The sequence below is a fragment of the Odocoileus virginianus genome, chromosome 1 (assembly GCF_023699985.2).
Source record: "Odocoileus virginianus isolate 20LAN1187 ecotype Illinois chromosome 1, Ovbor_1.2, whole genome shotgun sequence".
Classification (NCBI taxonomy): Eukaryota; Metazoa; Chordata; class Mammalia; order Artiodactyla; family Cervidae; genus Odocoileus; species Odocoileus virginianus.
Window position 1 is genome coordinate 97,161,658 of NC_069674.1, and position 18,415 is coordinate 97,180,072.

The following is an 18,415-nucleotide window of genomic DNA, read 5'->3' on the forward strand; positions in this document are numbered from 1 at the left end:
TTTCTTTGCATTGATCTCTGAGGAAGGCTTTCTTATCTATCCTTGCTATTCTTTGGAACTCTGCATTCACATGGCTATATCTTTCCTTTACTCGTTTACTTTTTGCTTCCCTTATTTTTACAGCTATTTGTAAGCCCTCCTCAGACAGCCATTTTTCTTTTTTTGTATGTCTTTTTCTTGAGGATGGTCTTGAGTCCTGTCTCCTATTTACCTGGGGCCAAACTATGGTGGACTTTCCTCAAAGGATCCCACGCATGTACTGCTAGACTCAGTGCCCCCAACCCTGCAGCAGGCCACCACCGACCCAGGCCTCCACCGGAGAATCCTGAACATACGCATGCAAGTCCGGGACAGTCTCCTGTGGGCTCACTGCTCCTTTCTCCTGGGTCCTGGTGTACAAGGTTCTGTTGTGCCCTCCGAGAGTCTATTTCCCAGTCCTGTGTAAGTTCTGGCAGCTCTATGGTGGGGTTTGTGGCGACCTCCTCAAGAGGGCTTATGCCATACCCAGGTCTGCTGCACCCAGAGCCCCTGTCCCTGCGGCAGACCACCACCAGCTCATACTTCCATAGGTAGTCAGTTTAACTGTCTGTTTGGATGTAAGATATGAGTTTTGGTCTAAGAAATTGCTTAGAGAAATACATAATAAATATTGATGAAATAGCTCTTATGGTGTAGTTCACTGTGGTCTTTAATGTTCCTTATATAAAAGACTCTGAGATTTATTTCTTTTCTTATTTGGTGTGTCTTCCCTGAAAAACTGATATGCCTCCTGACATCAAATGGGAGCTATTTTTTTAAACTTTTCATTTTATATTGTAGTCTAGCTGATTAACAATATTGTGATAGTTTTAGGTACATAGCAGAGTGGTTCAGCCATACACATACATGTATGTATTCATTCCCCTTCAAACTCAGATGGGAGCTATTTAAGGCAATTTTTACCTCTTTCCCCTTGTTTTCTTCTATGTCGTTTATCTTGACTTTCAGAGAACTCATATGTAATTTTTTATTTGGGGACTCAGTTTTAACTTCCTAATCTAGTCTGTGTGTTTGTTAACCACTTAGTCATGTCTGATTCTTTGTGACCCGATGGACTGTAGCCTGTCAGGCTCCTCTGTTCATGGGAGTCTCCAAGCAAGAATACTGGAGTGGATTGACATTTCCTTCTCCAGGGGGTCTTACTGACCCAGGAATCAAACCCAGGTCTCCTGCATTGCAGGCAGATTCTTTACCATCTGAGCTATAGGGAAGTTCAATCTAGTCTAGTCTAATTATTCAACATTTCTCTTTAAAATTTGGTTTCTTCTTATGTTTTAATATTTAATATTTTATATTGTTTATATTATTTATTTATTTAAATAGCTTCAAATTATATATGCAATTATATACACATATATAAACATAACCAAAAGGCCTGTGAAGCTTACATTTCTTACCATTTCTAATATTAATAACCCTGGAACAACTCTTCATTATCTCTTTTCTGTATGATTTCAAGAATTTCATGATAATTTTCCCTGACTCCTGGCACATCTCTCTCTAATTTCTCCAACACAACACAGTTTTTATTATTAGTCTGATTGTATTATTTTGCTCTTCAAAACTCTTCGGTAATTACCTCTTTTTCTTGAAGATAGATAGCTACCATTTCCTTAACTCTTCTCTTAAGACTCCTTAGTATGGATTTAACCTAGCTTTTAAGGCTTTTCTCCCTCTAGTCTTCCTCTTTGAGATTTTTAATTTAGCCCAACTTGACTACCTAAGGTAATCTATCAAGTTGCTCTAGCCAGAAAACTCATCATTGAAGTTAATTTTCTCCTTTCTTTTGTCTCTGCTTCCCCTTTCCCTTACCCAATACAACTGGTCAATTAGTATCCTCTCTTTTAAGTATATCTTAAGTATACCCTCTTCTTCCCATTCTCATTTGTGTGAGTCCAGGATGATATATCCAGAGCCACTTCAATCATCTTCCAATCCACTTTCCACAAAGGAATTACAATAAGCTTTCAAAATACAAAGCACCATGTTACTACCCTGCTTAAAACTCTGGCTGATTCATGCTGATGTTTGGTAGAAACCAATACAATACTTTAAAGCAATTATTCTTCAATTAAAAAAAAATAACTCAAAGTGGCTTAAATAAAATCCTTAACCCTGGCTTTCAAAGCCATGCATGATTTGGGCCCTGTTAACCTCTTCATGCTCATTTCTTGCCCCTCACAACATAGCAATCCCAGTCCCTGGTCTTTGCCCAGGTTGTGTATCTGGCTAGAGCAGGAGTCAGTAAATTGTAGTCCATGGGCCAAATTTGGCTCTCTGCCTGTTTTTGTCAATAAAGTTTGATTAAACCACACCTGACATCCATTTGGTTAGGTATTGTCAGTGGCTACTTTCATGCTCCAGGAACAGAGTTGAATAGTTGTAACAGAGAACAAATCGTCCTCAAAACATGATATGTTTACTCTTTGTCCCATTGTTGAATGTTTCTTGAACTCCAGACTGGAGTATTCATCCCCCTGCTCCATGCATAGCTCTGGCCTTTTCTCACTGTATAGCTCTCGAGTCAAATGTCTCTGTCTCAGAAAAGTTTTGCTGATCACCATATCCATACAGGTTACTTCCTCAATTTTCTGTCATTGTTCCAAATTTGTTATTCCATCACCACAACCTGTGTTTAAATAGTTTGTTTACTTATAACTGTAATTTTTTTTAACGAAATATACATTTCTTAAGGTCAGAGAACGTGTCAGTTTTGTTCATCACTTTATACTGTTCCTGAAATAATAACTTAATTGGAGTAGACCTTACATACCACCTCCAGTTTTTAAAAAATCATTTGCCTTTTGGTTGGTCAACATTTTGAGTTTTAAGCCGTCCCTTTCCAGTTATCTTTCACTGAGAATATCCTTCCTGGGTACTGCCCCTGTGGGCCTCTCTCTGTTGTTTAATCTACTGTCAGGGGTGGTATCACACAATAGTCCTTAACTGTCTTAAGTTGTAACAATGCATTTACCTGAGGAGAATAAAGTGGAGGTCCAGAGAGATACTTCCTTTATTAAATATAAAAGTTACATCAATATGAAAATAGAATAACTGATAAAAAGGGAAAACTATGGAGAATCATTAGTCAAAGCCATACAGTAAGATCCAGCCATGTGGGCATGAGTGCTGAGTTGCTTCAGTCATGTCCAACCCTTTATGACCATACGGACCAGAGCCTGCCAGGCTCCTCTGTTCATGGGGATTCTCCAGGCAAGAATACTGGAATGAGTTGCCATTCCCTCCTCCAGGGGATCTTTCTGACCCAGGAAGGTCCAACCTGACTCTTCTGTGGCTCCTGCATTGCAGGTGAATTCTTTACAGATTCTTTACTGCTGAACCACTGGGGAAGTCCAAGATCCAACCATCAGTTCAGTTCAGTTCAGTCGCTCAGTTGTGTCTGACTCTTTGGGACCCCATGAATCACAGCACGCCAGGCCTCCCTGTCCATCACCAAATCCGGCAGTTTACTCATGTCCATCGAGTTGGTGATGCCATCCAGCCATCTCATCTTCTGTTGTCCCCTTCTCTTCCTGCCCCCCAATCCCTCCCAGCATCAGAGTCTTTTCCAATGAGTCAAGTCTTCACATGAGGTAGCCAAAGTATTGGAGTTTCAGCTTCAGCATCAGTCCTTCCAATGAACACCCAGGACTGATCTCCTTGAGGATGGACTGGTTGGATCTCCTTGCAGTCCAAGGGACTCTCAAGAGTCTTCTCCAACACCACAGTTCAAAAGCATCAATTCTTTTGCGCTCAGCTTTCTTTATAGTCCAAGTCTCACATCAATGCATGACTACTGGGAAAAATAATAGCCTTGACTAGATGGACCTTTGTTGACAAAGTAATGTCTTTGCTTTTTAATATGCTATCTAGGTTGGTCATAACTTTCCTTCCAGGGAGTAAGCATCTTTTAATTTCATGGCTGCAATCACCATCTGCACTGATTTTGGAGCCCCCAAAATAAAGTCTGACACTATTTCCACTGTTTTCCCATCTATTTCCCATGAAGTGATGGGACTGGATGCCATGATCTTAGTTTTCTGAATGTTGAGCTTTAAGCCAACTTTTTCTTTCTCCTCTTTCACTTTCATCAAGAGGCTCTTTAGTTCTTCTTCACTTTTTGCCATAAGGGTGGTGTCATCTGCATATCTGAGGTTGTTGATATTTCTCCCAGAAATCTTGATTCCAGCTTGTGCTTCTTCCAGCCCAGCATTTCTCATGATGTATTCTGCATATAAGTTAAATAAGCAGGGTGACAATATACAGCCTTGATGTACTCCTTTTCCTATTTGTATCCAGTCTGTTGTTACATGTTCAGTTCTAACTGTTGCTTCCTGACCTGCATACAGGTTTCTCAAGAGGCAGGTCAGGTGGTCTGGTATTCCCATCTCTTTCAGAATTTTCCACAGTTAATTGTGATCCACATAGTCAAGGCTTAGACATAGTCAATAAAGCAGAAATAGATGTTTTTCTGTAACTGTCTTGCTTTTTCAATGATCCAGCAGATGTTTTCAATTTGATCTCTTGTTCCTCTGCCTTTTCTAAAACCAGCTTGAACATCTGGAAGTTCATGGTTCACATATTGCTGAAGCCTGGCTTGGAGAATTTTGAGCATTACTTAACTAGCATGTGTGATATTTGCTTATAAATAATTTTCTTGTTAGAAAGTACAGAAATATCTAATCTTTCAAACCATAAGAAACTCAAGTATAGATACCCTAATATATATAAATTATCTAATATAATATATCCTTAGTAGTGAAATTTTGTCATCAGTACTGCTTGAGATTTGATCATAGCATTAAGATAGAAGAGGAAACACAAACTTTATCAATGATTATGGGTTTTATCAGAACAGTTTCATAGGAAGTCTCTAAAGATATTTATTTGCTCTATGATCATATTTCCCTTATTTACACTGATAGTTTTGATGTATTGACCATGTGTAAGGCTAATTAATTGATTAATTAGTTGCAAAATCTTAGAGTCAAACTCCTTGTTGTTTTTAGTAGATTTGTAGGAAAGGAATTATGAGTAAGGAATACATGAAGAACAATATTCCAAAATTCCCTGGTAAAGTGGGGAAAATTTCAGTAAAAGGGGGAATCAATGCTTAATAATATTGTAACAATGTTAATTTTCTGGTTTTGATACTTGTACTATGATTATGTAAGATGTTAACATTTGAGGAAACTGGAGGAAGGGAATATGAGAATCCTTTGTACTGTTTTGCAAATTTTTGTAAATATGAAATTATTTCAAAGTCAAAAGTTAAATAAATTTAAAGAAGCTCCTTTCAGAAAAAAAGAGGGGAATTGAAAGACAGGGAGGCATGGTTAACATTATTGGTGGAAAGAGTTTTGCCTGAGGTCTTGAATATGGGGGGATCTGGTTCATTAGCCAAGAGAAAACTTGGGAGAATTTAGCTCTTGTTTAAGGAAATATCTAGCACTATATTGGCTGTGATCATCTTTGAAGTTTAGTGGAAACCTGAAGCTGCTAATGCTTAAACCATCAACAAATCTGATATTTTAGCCTAGAGGCCTATTCTATAAACAGAAAGTGAAAAGGCCAGCAGCCTTCCACTCTGCCTGTCTTGTATTGGCCATGAGTCATTGTTAGTGATATGTAAATATTGGTCACAAAGCTATCCCAGTAATAGAGTTATCCTGGATATAATTACTTGGATTAAGAATTACATATAAAATAATAACTTATTATTCTACATCTGTGTCAGCTGCAAGAAGAATCAAGGGAATAATGGGTAAACAAATTTTTAATTGTAAGGGAGCAATTTAAATAGGGGCCCAGTGATTTATCTTCCTTTCTTTTAGCCAACTGAATTCAAGAGATTTGGGGTTGATTCTTCTAAAGTTAGCAAATAGCATTACCAGTAACTGGGAATTAAGAGAAACATTTAAAAGCTTATTGCCAGTTTCTTTTCCATGTAATTGGATTCCCCCACCATAGTTCTAGGGTAAGTTATCAATTAGAAGGAGCTTTATGAAGGAAAAGGAAGTCTAGTTATATCTTATTTTAAAATATTTGTTTCAGTGGCAGATATATTTACAGCAACTTTGTTTTACCAACATTTCTTAAGAATATGCTAAAACTACAAAAGAAAAATTATTTTAATTACTCCATCCATTGTAGATTATAAGATTTTGCTACTTTAAGCTATACAATGTATAGCTATTTTAAAACTTTGAGATTCCTAGGTGACTAGACATACTTAGAACCAATTTGAGGCTATAAGAGCATAGATAATGCCATGAAACATTGATGTCGCAATAAGGTGGACCTGGTTTATTGTCCAGTTTTTATCATATACTAGCTGTTTGACCTTAGGCATATAATTTAACATCTTGTTCTGTATGTGTATGTGTGTATGTGTTTGTGTTTAATATGCCTATATCATAAACTTTCTGTGATAACATGAGATAATATTGTAAAACACATAGTATAGTGCCTGGGAACTTGTAGACAGTAAAATGCAATCACAATCATATCATTATTACTCTAAATGTAGTATTCAAGTGTTCCGGAGGAAATGTAATATTCACTGACAGACTTATGGAGATTATTTCCAGGGAACAGTTAGCTCTGTATATGTAAATAAAATTAGCTTACTCAACCAACCCTCAGTTTCTGTAAATGAAATCATAGCCAATGTATCTTTACTTTTCTTATTATGTATCTAAGCTTATAGTACTGGCCTGTATTTTATGAATATAGGCTTCATGAGTTTAGATATCATAATTAAGGCATAGCTCACTTTAAAAAACTAGGATTTGAGATAACCTTGGAGAGTGAGATGAAAGGTTTATTTTTATTTTAGGTTCTTATATATTTACAGAATGAGTTTGAGTAAACTCCGGGAGTTGGTGATGGACAGGGAGGCCTGGCATGCTGCGATTCATGGGGTCGCAAGGAGTCGGACACGACTGAGCGACTGAACTGACTGACTGATATTTATAGAAAGATCCATGACGGATGTCTTAGCTGAGGCTGTAACAGAATACCATAGACTGGGTGACTTGCCAACAGTAGAAACACAATTTGTATAATTCTGGATTTCCAGGAGGTGCAGTGGCAAAGAATCCACCTGCCAGTGCAGGAAACTCCGGTTCGATCCCCGGGCGGGGAAGATCCCATGGGGAAGGGCATGGCAGCCCACTCCAGTGTTCTTGCCTGGAGAATCCCATGGGCAGAGGAGCCTGGCGGGCTACAGTCCACAGGGTCACGAAGAGTTGGACAGAACTGAGCCCATAGCTCTGGAGGCAGGGAAGTTTAAGATCAAGGGCCTGCAGGCTCGGGGTCTGGTAAAGCCTCCTTTCTTGCTTCATAGACTGTCTTCTCAGTATGCCTTCATAACCAGAAGGAGTGAAGGAGATTTCTGGGGTCTCCTTCATGAAGGCATGTTTCATTGTGTTAGGACTTCAACATATCAATTTTAGGGGGAAACAAATCTTTAGTTAGTAGCAATGGAATTTTAGAATTGAAAGACACCATAGCAATTATCTTGCCAAACACTTTTTTCAGGTGATGAAACAGACAACCAAAAAGATGTTTCTAAGATCATGTGTGTGTGTGTGCTAAGTTGCTTCATCCATGTCTGACTCTTTGCAAACCTATGGACTGTAGCCTGCCAGGCTCCTCTATCCATGGCACTCTCCAGGCAAGAGTACTGGAATCGGTTGCCATGCCTTCCTCTAGGGGATCTTTCTGACACAGGGATCTGACCTGTGTCTCTTATGTCTCCTGCATTGGCAGACATGTTCTTTACCACTAGTGCCACCTAGGAAGCCCTTCTAAGACCATATAGCCAGTTATCAGCAGAACCATGATGAGAGCTCAGGACTCTTGACTTCAGATCAGCTCTTCCTGTGCCTGGGCTCTGCTTAATTTATGACAATTTCAGAGGAGACATGACATTTGAATTGGTCGAGGATAGCAAGCTTCTCCAATATGCTTAATATGTTCAAAATATGCTTCTATTTACAATAATTGATTCTTATTATACTTTGGGGGACATTGACATCGGTGGTGAGGCAGTATATGTGAGACAGCATGAGCCATCCAGAGCCCCAGACATATTGAAGACTGACATGGCCCAGGATTCAGATATCTGAAGGATTCCCATGCTGTCAAAGCACAGCAGGTGTGTTATGCATAAACTTAGACAAGAGGTTCTCTCCAAGAGCCTTTGGCAAGAGCTCTTTCCCCCAAGAACTTTTCTTGGGGAAATGAAATGTTATAGGAAAGTATTTTTCTAATATATTCCTGTAAGTCCACCTCACACTTTTTTTTTCTTTTTTGCATAAAGGTGCATTGGGAGCATTGAGTTATTCAGCTTTTTAGGTGTTTATATGGGTTTGGAAAGACAATGTATGTCTAAATAGGTGTAGGAAGATCAAGGTCATCCTTTTTTTTTTAATGTGATTAAAAAAAAAAAGACCAAGAAAATGCCACTCTGACTATAGATAGGCAGAGAGACAAGCTACAACTCTGAGGGCCAGCATACCTAGAGGTGTCATGATCAGGTATAGGAGCAGTGGGAGTGCAGACAACTCAGCGCAGGCCAGGGAGATGGGCACCAGCATTAGGGTGCAGAGGAGTTAGAATTCAAACAATCCTCTCCACCCTCCCAGGCACAGATGCAACACCAGGAAGCAGTTTCCCTCTGATAGAGGAGGGAGAAAACCCCCAAATTGGTGGAGACAACCTTAACTCGATTAAATAACTTGTTCTGTCATCGGGTGGAATGAAGAATTGAAGTGGAGAATGAGTTAAAAGAAAATTGCATTCTTTATTCTACCAGTAGGAAGAGTCATACATTCCAGTGATGCTGGTTATTATATTTGGGGAGGGTGGGGCTGGGGCCAGGCCCTGCGGCTCCAGCACTGCTGCTAACCAAACACCACCCAGCCGCATTGGGGAGGACAGAGGCTGATGTGCTTACAGAATCATTACCATAGATGGCAGGAAGAGCAAGCACTGGAAGACAGATGGAAAAGTATTTTTGGAATTTTAAGAAAGGTATCCTGAATGACTTAGAACTGAAGGGATGAGAAGATTCACCTATTGAACTTGTGCTTGCAGAAAGGGAAAAATCTAGGTTTCATTATATTTATATATACAGAGGTCCGGTGAACGCATGCTTACGTACCCAGTTATTGGGATTAAAAAGAGAATTAAAATTTAAGTACAACTAAGCATTCTGTTTTTGTTGTTGTTGCCATTCTTATTTTTACTAGGCTCTAGGGGTAGATTGGGAAATATCTCTGCAAGTTACGCCCCACCAGGGAAATGTCCATTCTCATTTCCCTGTGCTGCTTTTTGAGAGCTTTTTCTTTCTTTTTCTTGGAGCCACTGCCCTTGCTGGCAGCAGCCTCTTCGGGTCCATTGCTGAGTGGCTCTGCGTTGTTCTTGGGGCTCTGCACTCTTGTTTCCTGACTCTTCAGGGTCAATAATTGGTTATGTTATTAGATAATGCAGTTCTTCCAAAGAAAAGAGTAAGACAGACCTTACCAGAAATATTTAAAATTGGAAACCTGGAGACGTTCATAGACTACATGTATAGGGATCTGTTGTCATTGGTGGCAAATTAGATGCCACATTAATAAGACTTTGAAACTTCTGTTGCCCAAACAACAAGCTGGAAACGTTTTGACGTTTAACAATTCTTAAAGTTCATGCTCTGTTTTTCTGTTTGTATGTGTTAGAAAATTTATTTTGGTTAAACCAGACTACATTTTTTTAAAGAGAAAAAAATTATTACTGTTCACTGGGGATAGGGAGAATTGTTTCTGTCCTGCTGTTGAGACAAAAGATAAAAACAGTGCTTCTACATCCCATTTGGTACACTACCTTCTAGTTCACAAAACAGAGTGATGGGAAAGTTAGTGGATGCTGGAGAACTGCAGTTTTCTATACTTCCTCTGGCCTGCCTCTGTTTGAAGTCCCTGGGTAATTTTAACTAATCTAGCAAAATCACGGGCTAATGAAGCCTTTCTATTTTTAGCTCTTAGTCTTAGCCTGTAGTCTTACCTAGGCTCTCTATAGTAATGTCTTCTCTAAGGATGAAGAGAGACTGGGTTTATCTGATGCTAAAACTATCAGGTAAAAAGTAACCATACTAACTAAACTAGTATGTTCTTCATCTTTCCAGTCTCATTTGTTAGTGGGATAAATTTAATTTTTTGAAGCTCTATTCAAAGCAACTGTGATTCTGCATGGTTAGTGATTTCTCTCCCAGTGTTTCTTTTCATTCAAGAGATATCTTGATTCCCTATAATGCGCTGGGCACAAGGGATTTTGTAACTGGGTAGATAGACATTGCCCTTACTTAGATGGGCCTTATATTTTAGTGGGGCAACAGAAAAAAAAATAGAAATAAAATAGATAAACTGATGAAACAAGATGATTACAGACTATAAGTACTTTTCACAAAGAAGTACTTTTTGTAAATATAAAATGTTATGCTGGTTCAGTGTTCAGATGGTTCAGTGTTATGAAAAGTACTTTTTATAAATACAAAATATTGTGATGGGACAGATCAAGAGCTGTCCATCATGTAAAGAAATGAGTATTCTGGGTGAGGAAAGCAGGTGCAAAGGCCCAGTGGTCACTGAGCCACACAATAGTAGTACATGATGTGGATTGAATGGGTGACATGGGCTAGATTATGTGGGGTCTTAGGCCGTGATATGGAGTTGGGGCATGATTCTAGGCATTATGAGAAATGTTAAAGGACCACTTAGTAGATGTGTTAGTGCTCCCCTATCCCCACATAGCCTTCTTGCCCTGTGGTGTGCCTTCCTTTCTAGGATCTGTTTTCTAATCCTAATTGCTGTCAGGGTACTGGGGCAGCTTTGCCCCTGAGCACAGAGTATTGGCAGAAGATGCTTGAAAATGTGCACTTCACCCATCCCCAGACCTTGGTCAATGGCTGCAAGTGAAGGGTCTGCTAAGGCCCAGCTCCCTCGCTTCAGGTTTGCCTGGAACTCCTCGGAGTTCAGGGGTGACTTCTACTGCATTCGTCCACTGCGGAATCAGCAGAAGCTACCCTTTCCAGAACTTTGCCTGAGATTTCACCCTTCTCGACTCCTTCCTCTTTCCGGCCTGGTCCCCTGCTCCTTTCTAGTTTCCTGCTGGGAACATTTCCTTAATAAATCACATGAATGTAGCTTCCTTAATAAACTACATGAATCCTGGTGTCAGCATATGCTTCTGAGGAATTCAGCCTTAGACAGTCACTCTGCTCTTATTAAGGTGTTGGATGCTGAAGAGATGATTTAAATCCCACTTAAGCCTCTTATCAGCTATGCGTCCTTGGACATATTTCTTAACCTCTCTGTGTCTCAGCTTCTTCCATACATTCAACACAATCATTTACCCTGATCATTGTCAAATTGACATCCTACAATGGAGGAAAACACAAGCAAAAGCTAGTAAATGTAGAACATATTAGTGGTTGCCAGGGGTTAGGGAGAAAATGGGGCAGAAAGGAAGAGGGTGTGAATATAAAAAGGCAACATGAGGGGTCCTTCTGGCGATGGAGTTGTTCTCATCTTGACTGTATCAATGTCAATATCCTGGTTGTGATACTGAACTTACTGTTGTAATATGTTAGCTCTGGAGAAACTGTGTGAATTGTATTTGGAATCTCTGTATTATTTCTACATGTGGATTTATCAGTCAGTTCAGTCGCTCAGTCGTGTCCAACTCTTTGAGATACCTTGAATTGCAGCACGCCAGGCCTTCCTGTCCATCACCAACTCCCGGAGTTTACTCAAACTCATGTTCATCGAGTCAGTGATGCCATCCAGCCATCTCATCCTCTGTCATCCCCTTCTCCTGCTGCCCCCAATCCGTCCCAGCATGAGGGTCTTTTCCAATGAGTCAAGTCTTTACATGAGGTGGCCAAAGTATTGGAGTTTCAACTTCAGCATCAGTCCTTCCAAAGAACACCCAGGACTGATCTCCTTTAGGTTGGACTGGTTGGATCTCTTTGCAGTTCAAGGGACTTTCAAGAGTCTTCTCCAACACCCCAGTTCAAAAGCATCAAATTTTGGCTCTCAGCTTTCTTCACAGTCCAACTCTCACATCCATACATGACCAATGGAGAAACCATAGCCTTGACTAGACGGACCTTTGTTGGCAAAGTAATGTATCTGCTTTTTAATATGCTGTAATAGGTTGGTCATAACTTTCCTTCCAAGGAGTAAGCATCTTTTAATTTCATGGCTGCAATTAACATCTGCAGTGATTTTGGAGCCCCCCAAAATAAAGTCTGACAGTGTTTCCACTGTTTCCCCATCTATTTCCCATGAGGTGATGGGACCAAATGCCATGATCTTAGTTTTCTGAATGTTGAGCTTTAAGCCAACTTTTTCTCTCTCCTCTTTCACTTTCATCAAGAGGCTTTTTAATTCCTCTTCACTGTCTGCCATAAGGGTGGTGTCATCTGCATATCTGAGGTTATTGATATTTCTCCCAGCAATCTTGATTCCAGCTTGTGCTTCTTCCAGCCCAGCATTTCTCATGATGTACTCTGCATATAGTTAAATAAGCAGGGTGACAATATGCAGCCTTGACGTACTCCTTTTCCTATTTGGAACCAGTCAGTTGTTCCATGTCCAGTTCTAACTGTTGCTTCCTGACCTGCATACAGGTTTCTCAAAAGGCAGGTCAGGTGGTCTGGTATTCCCATCTCTTTCAGAATTTTTCAGAGTTTATTGTGATCCACACAGTCAAGGGCTTAGGCATAGTCAATAAAGCAGAAACAGATGTTTCTCTGGAACTCTCTTGCTTTATTGATGATCCAGCAGATGTTTTCAATTTGATCTCTTGTTCCTCTGCCTTTTCTAAATCCAGCTTGAACATCCGGAAGTTCACAGTTCACGTATTGCTAAAGCCTGACTGGGACAATTTGGAGCATTACTTTACTAGTGTGTGAGATGAGTGCAGTTGTGTCTGAGCATTCTTCGGGGTTGCCTTTCTTTGGGATTTGAATGAAAAGTGACATTTTCCAGTCCTGTGACCACTGCTGAGTTTTCCAAATTTGCTGGCATATTGAGTGCAACACTTTCACAGCATCATCTTTCAGGATTTGAAATAGTTCAACTGGAATTCCATCACCTCCACTAGCTTTGTTCATAGTGATGGTTTCTAAGGCCCACTTGACTTCACATTCCAGGATGTCTGGCTCTAGGTGAGTGATTGCACCATCATGATTATCTGGGTCGTGAAGATCTTTTTTGTACAGTTCTTCTGTATATTCTTGCCACCTCTTCTTAATATCTTCTGCTTCTATTAGGTCCATACCATTTCTGGCCTTTATTGAGCCCATCTTTGCATGAAATGTTCCCTTGGTATCTCTAATTTTCCTGCAGAGATCTCTAGTCTTTCCCATTCTGTTATTTTCCTCTATTTCTTTGCATTGATCACTGAGGAAGGCTTTCTTATCTTTCCTTGCTATTCTTTGGAACTCTTCATTCAAATGGGAATATCTTTCCTTTTCTCCTTTGCTTTTTGCTTCTCTTCTTTTCACAGCTATTTTTAAGGTCTCCTCAGACAACCGTTTTGCCTTTTTGCATTTCTTTTCCATGGAGATGGTCTTGATCCCTGTCTCCTGTACGATGTCACAAACCTCCATCCATAGTTCATCAGGTCTGGTCTGATGAACTCTATCACATCTGGTCCCTTAAATCTATTTCTCACTTCCACTGTATAGTCATAAGGGATTTGCTTTAGGTCATACCTGAACAGTCTAGTGGTTTTCCCTATTTTCTTCAATTTAAGTCTGAATTTGGCAATAAGGAATTTATAATCTGAGCCACAGTCAGTTCCTGGTCTTGTTTTTGCTGACTGTATAGAGCTTCTCCATCTTTGGCTGCAAAGAATATAATCAATCTGATTTCAGTGTCGACCATCTGGTGATGTCCGTGTGTAGAGTCTTCTCTTGTGTTGTTGGGAGAGGGTGTTTGCTACGACCAGTGCTTTCTCTTGGCAGAACTCTGTTACTCTTTGCCCTGCTTCATTCTGTACTCCAAGACCAAATTTGCCTGTTAGTCTAGGTGTTTCTTGACTTCTTCCTTTTGCATTCCAGTCCCCTATAATGAAAAGGACATCTTTTTTGGGTGTGAGTTCTAAAAGGTCTTGTAGGTCTTCATAGTACCATTCAACTTCAGCTTCTTCAGTGTTACTGGTTGGGGCATAGGCTTGGATTACCATGATATTGAATGGTTTGCCTTGGAAACAAACAGAGATCATTCTGTCGTTTTTGAGATTGCATCCAAGTACTGCATTTCGGACCCTTTTGTTGACCACACTGGCTACTCTATTTCTTCTAAGGGATTCCTGCCCACAGTAGTGGATATAATGGTCATCTGAGTTAAATTCACCCATTCCAGTCCATTTTAGTTCGCTGATTCCTAGAATGTCAACATTCACTCTTGCCATCTCCTGTTTGACCACTTCCAGTTTGCCTTGATTCATGGACCTAACATTCCAGGTTCCTATGTGATATTGCTCTTTACAGCATCAGACCTTGCTTCTATCACCAGTCACATCCACAACTGGGTATTGTTTTTGCTTTGGCTCTATCCCTTCATTCTTTCTGGAGTTATTTCTCCACTGAACTCCAGTAGCATATTGGGCACCTACTGACCTGGGGAGTTCCTCTTTCAGTATCCTATCATTTTGCCTTTTCATACTGTTCATGCGGATCTATAATTACCTCAAAATAAAGAATTTAATTTTAATAATTTTTAAATCAAAAACCTAATAAAGGGAGAAGAATACAAATAATGTAGTATCTAAAAAGATGACCATTGTTAGGGAAAAACAGAACAGAATAAAGGAAACAGGGAGTATTGTCAGGGCAGTGATAGGTGTTGCAATTTTCGAAAGGGTGGTAACATTGAGAAGAAACCTTTGGAGCAAATGAAATGGTAATGCAAATGCCCTGGGGTTGGTGGGAGTCTGCTGTGTTTGAAGGAGGGCAAGGAGGCCAGAGTGGTTGGAGTGGAGCTAGGGAAGAAGAATATGAATAAGTGAGTTCAAGGAGAGCAGAGGGTCAGATGGTGGAGTATCTTATAGGTCTTTGTAAGGCTTTGGCTTTTACTTTCAGAGAGCCTGAGCACAACCGAGGGTTTTGTTTTTTTTTTTTTTAATTGGAGCCTAATTACTTTACAATATTGTGGTGGTTTTTGCTGTACATTGACATGAGTCAGCCATGGGTGCACATGTGTCCCCATCCTGACCCTCCCTCCCACCTCCCTCCTCATCCCATCCCTCAGGGTCAGCTCAGTGCACCAGCCCTGAGCGCCCTGCCTCACGTGTAAAACCTGGACTGGTGATCTATTTCGCATACGATAATATACATGTCTCAATACTATTCTCTCAAATCATCCCACCCTCACCTTCTCCCACAGAGTCCAGCAGTCTGTTCTTTACATCTGTCTCTTTTGCTCTCTCGCATATAGGGTCATCGTTACCATCTTTCTAAATTCCATATATATGCATTAATATACTGTATTGGTGTTTGTCTTTCTGACTTACTTCACTCTGTATAATAGACTCCAGTTTCATCTACCTCATTAGAATTGATTCAAATGCCTTCTTTTTAATTGTTGAGTAACATTCCATTGTGTATATGTACCACAACTTTTTTATTCATTCGTCTGCCAATGGACATCTAGGTTGCTTCCAAGTCCTGGCTATTGTAAACAGTGCTGTGATGAACACTGGGGTACAAGTGTCTCTTTCATTTCTGTTTTCCTTGATGTTTGTGCCCAGCAGTGAGATTGCTGGGTCATATGGCCCTTCTATTTCCAGTTTTTTATGGAATCTCCACACTGTTCTCCATAGCGGCTGTACTAGTTTGCATTCCCACCAACAGTGTAAGAGGGTTCCTTTTTCTCTGCACCCTCTCCAGCATTTATTGTTCATAGACTTTTTGATAGTAGCCATTCTGACTGGTGTGAGATGGTCTCAAAAATATACAAGCAACTCCTACAGCTCAATTCCAACCGAAGGTTTTTGAACAGAGCAGTCAGATAATACAGGTTTTAAAAAGTCACTCTGACTGCTGTGTTGTGAGTAGACTGGGACCCAGGGTGGCTGGGTGTGAAAGGAGGATCTGCATTAAAAAGTTGACAGAGGATTAAATGAGCTAATGCATGCAAGTGTTCAGTCTTACCTATTACTGTTTCTTAATGCTGCCTTCAATAGCAAACACAGTGATATTTATTGAAAACTCTTTCTACTTAATACCATTCTAATAAAGATCTTGACATTTACTCACTTTTATACAGTGGAAGTGAGAAGTATACTTAAGGGACTAGATCTGATAGACAGAATGCCTGATGAACTATGGACGGAGGTTTGTGACATTGTACAGGAGACAGGGATCAAGACCATCCCCAAGAAAAATGCAAAAAACCAAAATGACTGTCTGAGGAGACCTTACAAATAGCTGTGAAAAGAAGAGAAGCAAAAAGCAAAGGAGAAAAGGAAAGATATACCCATTTGAATGCATAGTTCCAAAGAATAGCAAGGAGAGATAAGAAAGCCTTCCTAAGTGATCAGTGCAAAGAAATAGAGGAAAACAATAGAAGGGGAAATACTAGAGATCTCTTCAGGAAAATTAGAGATACCAAGGGAACATTTCATGCAAAGATGGTCTCAATAAAGGACAGAAATGGTATAGACCTGACTGAAGCAGAAGATATTGAGAAGAGGTGGCAAAAATACACAGAAGAACTGTACAAAAAAATTCTTCATGACCCAGATAATCATGATGTTGTGATCACTCACCAAGAGCCAGACATCCTGGAATGTGAAGTCAAGTGGGCCTTAGGAAGCATTGCTACGAACAAAGCTAGTGGAGGTGATGGCATTCCAGTTGAGCTATTTCAAATCCTAAAAGATGATGCTGTGAAAGTGCTGCACTCAATATGTCAGCAAATTTGGAAAACTCAGCAGTGGCCACAGGACTGGAAAAGGTCAGTTTTCATTCCAGTCCCAAAGAAAGGCAATGCCAAAGAATGCTCAAACTACCACACAATTGCACTCTAGCAGAGTGCAATTCTGGAATTCTCCAAGCCAGGTTTCAGCAGTACATGAACTGTGAACTTAAGATGTTCAAGCTGGCTTTAGAAAAGGCAGAGGAACCAGAGATCAAATTGCCAACATCCGCTGGATCATCGAAAAAGCAAGAGAATTCCAGAAAGACATCTATTTCTGCTTTGGACTTGGAATGACAGACTGGTTCCAAATAGGAAAAGGAGTATGTCAAGGCTATATATTGTCACCCTGCTTATTTAACTTATATGCAGAGTACATCATGAGAAATGCTGGGCTGGATGAAGCACAAGCTGGAATCAATATTTCTGGGAGAAATATCAATAACCTCAGATATGCAGATGACACCACCCTTACGGAAGAAAGTGAAGAGGAACTAAAAAGCCTCTTGATGAAATTGAAAGAGGAGAGTGAAAAAGTTGGCTTACAGCTCAACATTCAGAAAACTAAGATCATGGCCTCCAGTCCCATTTTTTCATGTCAAATAGATGGGGAAATAGTGGAAACAGTTCAGACTTTATTTTTTTTGAGCTGCAAAATCAGTGCAAATGATGACTGCAGCCATGAATTTAAAAGAAGCTTACTCCTTGGAAGGAAAGTTATGACCAACCTATTACAGCATATTAGAAAGCAGATACATTACTTTGCCAACAAAGGTCCGTCTAGTCAAGGCTATGGTTTTTCCAGTAGTTATGTATGGATCTGAGCGTTGGAATATAAGGAAAGCTGAGTGCCAAAGAATTGATGCTTTTGAACTGTGGTGTTGGAGAAGACTCTTGAGAGTCCCTTGGATTGCAAGGAGATCCAACCAGTCCATCCTAAAGGAGATCAGTCCTGAATATTCATTGGAAGGACTGATGCTGAAGCTGAAACTCCAGCATTTGGCCACCTGATGCGAAGAGCTGACTTACTTGAAAAGACCCTGATGCTGAAAAAGATTGAAGGCAGGAGAAGAAGCAGACAACAGAGGATGAGATGGTTGGATGGCATCACCAACTCAGTGGACATGGGTTTGGGTAAACTCTGAGAGTTGGTGATGGACAGGGAGGCCTGGCATGCTGCAGTCCATGGGGTCGCAAAGAGTTGGACATGCCTGAGCTACTAAACTGAATTGATATGGAAAAAATGACTAGTTAATGAGACTGTTGTTTAGTTGCTCAGTCAAGCTTGACTCTTTTGAGACCCCATATACTATAGCCCACCAGGCTGCTCTGACCATGGGCATTCTCCAGGCAAGAATACTGGAGGGGGTTGCCATTTGCTACCCCAGGAGATCTTCCTGGCT